Source organism: Centroberyx affinis, unplaced genomic scaffold (genome assembly GCF_046629955.1).
Source record: "Centroberyx affinis isolate AG114_WGS23_722 - 3 ecotype Tasmania unplaced genomic scaffold, CSIRO-AGI_Caff_v1 ptg005170l_1, whole genome shotgun sequence".
Classification (NCBI taxonomy): Eukaryota; Metazoa; Chordata; class Actinopteri; order Beryciformes; family Berycidae; genus Centroberyx; species Centroberyx affinis.
In genome coordinates this window covers 27,501-32,500 of record NW_027282568.1, presented here as the reverse complement: position 1 = coordinate 32,500, position 5,000 = coordinate 27,501, and the positions used below count along the sequence as shown (strand labels likewise).

Below are 5,000 nucleotides of genomic sequence, written 5' to 3'. Positions count from 1 at the left end.
TTCAAAAATTGTTGTCCCCATTAGTTACTTAGACACCCACAGTTGGGTAAATAGGGTCCAGGTTGAAAAATACTGAAGTTACCCTTTAATACATATCTAATATCTTTCTCTTGTGTTGTTCTTTCACATAACTAAGACTAAAGAAGTGTAAAAAATAAGCTACGTCAGATTGTTCCAAGGGACATACATGTCATGTCAATTTTTATTTATATAGCCCAAAATCACAAATCAGAATGAGGGGGTCCCCGGTATATTCTCTATCTTGTATCCTTGGCTGAAAAACAATTGAGAACCTCTGATCTAGAGCACTCTAATTTGCATATTACCAATATGGCCGCTATCCCTAAATTTCTAATCTTTAATTCTTTGCAATATTTCTAAGATGAAAGGATGCTGTTCTGGTCACCTTGTTTATATGGGAATTAAAACTTAGATCAGAATCTAAGATAACACCCAGGCTTGTTACTTCTGATTTGATCGAGGGATTCAGGTTCCCAAGTCTTGTGGAGAGTTCTTCTCTTTTGGCTTTGGGGCCGACCAAAAGTATTTCTGTCTTCTCTTCATTCAGTTTTAAGAAATTTGTGTTCATCCAATCATTGATAGCCAATAGACAAATAGTGAGGGAGCTTAAGGCATCTACATGATTTGGCTCTACAGAAATGTATAGTTGTGTATCATCAGCATAGCTATGGAAACTGACATTATGTTCTCTGATAATATCACCTAATGGAAGCATGTACAGTGAGAAAAGCAGGGGACCAAGACAGCTTCCTTGTGCAACACCAGAAGTTAGATCATGTTTCTCTGATACAAGATCTCCAAGACAGATGAAAAATTTCCTCCCTGTAATGTAAGTTCTGAACCAGTTTAGGACACATTCAGAGAGACCAACCCAGATCTTGAGACGATCTATGAGAATATTGTGGTCGACTGTGTCAGATGCTGCACTCAGGTCCAAAAGAACCAGAACCGAGACCCTGTTGGCATTAATGCTAAGTCTCAAATCATTGACTATTTTGGTGAGAGCAGTTTCTGTGCTGTGGTTGGCTCTGAAACCTGACTGAAACTTCTCCAGAATGTTGTTTTCATTTAAAAAGTTGTTAATTTGGTTAGAAACCACTTTTTCAAGTACCTTACTTAAAAAAGAAAGGTTTGATATGGGCGTGTAGTCACTTAGGACCCCACAGTCCAAATGAGATTTCTTCAACAGCGGTTTCACAACAGCCGTTTTAAAGGCATCAGGAAAACCCCCGTCTCAAGTGATGTATTAATGATTTTCAGAGCAGAGTTTGAAACACTATTGAAAACCCTCTTAAAAGATGTAGTGGGGACAGGGTCAAAAGAGCAGGTGGAAGATGGTGAGGATGATTTACCAGTGGTTTTTGTTTATATCCTAATCACACAACCAGATTACTCAAATATCATCGTCTCGACCCTCAGTGTTGGTACAGGCACCCTCACATCCACATATCGAGGTGCAACGGACTCCAGCTTTACAGCATTTGCGGCGCCCACTACATGACTTTTTGCAGCCGCAGCGGAGGAGGATGGCGCAGGCTTTACTGGCATCTGCAAGACGGGTCCAGTAAGTCGTGGAGTCCCAGTACCAGCCCCACGTACTGAACTCTGGGATATTTTGCTGGACGGAGGTTGCCTGATTCCAGTAGAAGCTGGCCTGCAGCAGTGCCTTTTTGACATGCTGAATCAGTGCAGCTTGGGTGGGAGGCAGGTTCTCGAGGAACCTGGGCTTCATCTACTCGGCTGGAGCCACAGCTCTTGCTGTACACGATGAAGACCATATGCTCCGGTCTTTGGACATGGACATCTGAGCTGATCTGTTCAGGCTCCAAGGTGAGGGCGACCAGGGTTTCTGTGAGATCCGGTGTTGCCTCCCATGCTGCCCATGCACTGCTTTTCCCATAGCCCAGGAAGGCTGATGTAGTATCGCATCCTGTTAGCACGTGGAAGAGAGGTAAAGCCAGTGACTTCTGGGGACCAAGAGCATTGTGGATCTCGTGAACAGGAATGTCCCGGTAGTTCTTTCTGCATGTGAAGCCGATCCAGATCTCTGTGAGGCCTAATGGTAAGACTCCAGCCGAGTAGATGAAGCCAGACGTCGGCTTTTTTCAAACGGTACCGAGTCCCTCGAGAACCTGCCTCCCACCCAAGCTGCACTGATTCAGCATGTCAAAAGGCACTGCTGCAGGCCTGCAGGAACCTTACTGGACCCGTCTTGCAGATGCCAGTAAAGCCTGCGCCATCCTCCTCCACTGCGGCTGCAAAAAGTCATGTAGTGGGCGCCGCAAATGCTGTAAAGCTGGAGTCCGTTGCACCTCGATATGTGGATGTGAGGGTGCCTGTACCAACACTGAGGGTCGAGACGATGATATTTGAGTAATCTGGTTGTGTGATTAGGATATAAACAAAAACCACTCGTCACCAAAAGCAGTCACCCTGGTAAATCAAAAGGACTGAGCACATCCAACTCCCCCCCCCCCCCCCCCCATGGACATAAGTACTACTCACTTATACATATAGACACCTAGCACTTTTATTGTTTTGTTCTGTTGTTCTTTGGTTTCTGTTATTTATTATTTTGTTAAAAAACTAAACACCTTTGGTCAGTATTGATATTCAGTATATTCAGTATTGAGTATTGATGCATGTACTGGCTGTTAGCTGTATCAATAGGAATGGGTTCTACTCTTCTATTTGTGTAATTGTTTCAATAAAAATGACATCTGTAAGATACATAGGTTGTTTTCACCAGTTTGATCTTAACTTGTTCCTACAACTCTACACTCAATCTGTGTGAAAATAAGGAGGTGGTTAAATAAGGTTAAAAGTATGTTAAATAAAATGTTTGGGATAGCGGCCATATTGCTAATATGCAATTTAGAGTGCTCTAGATAGATTCAATCATAAATCTGAATATTCCAATGTGTTTCTAATGCTCAAAAAGCATAAAATAGACACCAAGTTTGCCAAAAGAGTCAAAAGTTATGGTAAAACTCATTTTGGAAATATGCAAATTAGGGGTCCAGACACACCCAATCGTGAAGATAAGCATTCCAACGTGTTTCTAATGGTCAAAAAACATAAAATAGACACCAAGTTTGCATTTGTAGCTCATCTGGTTCAAAAGTTATAGCCGAAACCTTTTTCGGGAGGCGGCCATATTGGATTTGGTCGCCATGGTGACCCCGGGGGTCGGGCGCTCTCACTAAATCATTAGAGCATGCCCTGGGCTACATCTGGGCCAAATCTGGTGCTTTTAGACTGATTTGCACGGAAATATCCCTGAGGCCCTCGACTAACACACTCTGAGGATCCTATGGGGATAACCATAACCCATAACACCATAACACCATAACACCATAACCCCATAACCCATAACACCATAACACCATAACCCATAACACCATAACACCATAACACCATAACCCCATAACCCATAACCCCATAACACCATAACCCCATAACACCATAACCCCATAACCCATAACACCATAACACCATAACCCCTAACACCATAACACCATAACACCATAACCCCATAACCCCATAACCCCATAACCCATAACACCATAACACCATAACCCATAACCCCATAACCCCATAACCCATAACACCATAACCCCATAACCCCATAACACCATAACCCCATAACACCATAACCCCATAACACCATAACACCATAACCCCATAACCCCATAACCCATAACACCATAACCCCATAACACCATAACCCCATAACACCATAACACCATAACCCCATAACCCCATAACACCATAACCCCATAACACCATAACCCCATAACACCATAACCCCATAACCCCATAACCCATAACACCATAACACCATAACACCATAACCCCATAACCCCATAACACCATAACCCCATAACCCATAACCCCATAACCCCATAACCCCATAACCCCATAACACCATAACCCCATAACCCATAACACCATAACACCATAACACCATAACCCCATAACCCATAACACCATAACCCCATAACCCCATAACCCCATAACCCCATAACACCATAACCCCATAACCCCATAACACCATAACACCATAACCCATAACCCCATAACACCATAACACCATAACCCCATAACCCCATAACACCATAACACCATAACCCCATAACCCCATAACACCATAACCCCATAACACCATAACACCATAACACCATAACCCATAACCCCATAACCCCATAACACCATAACACCATAACACCATAACCCCATAACCCCATAACCCCATAACACCATAACACCATAACACCATAACCCATAACCCCATAACCCCATAACACCATAACCCATAACCCCATAACCCCATAACACCATAACCCCATAACCCCATAACACCATAACCCCATAACCCCATAACACCATACACCCATAACCCCATAACCCCATAACACCATAACCCCATAACACCATAACACCATAACACCATAACACCATAACCCCATAACACCATAACACCATAACCCCATAACACCATAACACCATAACACCATAACCCCATAAACCCCATAACACCATAACCCCATAACACCATAACACCATAACCCCATAACCCCATAACACCATAACCCCATAACACCATAACACCATAACACCATAACCCCATAACCCCATAACACCATAACCCCATAACCCCATAACACCATAACCCCATAACCCCATAACCCCATAACACCATAACACCATAACACCATAACCCCATAACCCCATAACACCATAACCCCATAACACCATTATGGTGTTATGGTGTTCCAGAGGAGAGCAGGATCTCAGGGAAACAGACTGAGATACAGCTTCACTCTGGGAGAACCAGACTGGAGAACCAGTCTGGAGAACCAGACTGGTTCTCCAGACTGGACTCTGCTGGATGATCTGTGGGTTCAGATCAGTCCGGAGCTTCAGTCATGAAGCCAGGAGAGCTTTGTGTGCAATAAAAGTAAATTTGGAAAAACAAA

General features: G+C 43.4%; 1 long non-coding RNA gene across 1 annotated transcript in view; it reads right to left on the bottom strand.

Moving 5' to 3' along the window:
• LOC139666860 (uncharacterized) overlaps positions 1 to 5,000 on the bottom strand; it is a 16,112-nt gene that overhangs the window by 1,080 nt on the left and 10,032 nt on the right. The window lies entirely within an intron of this gene.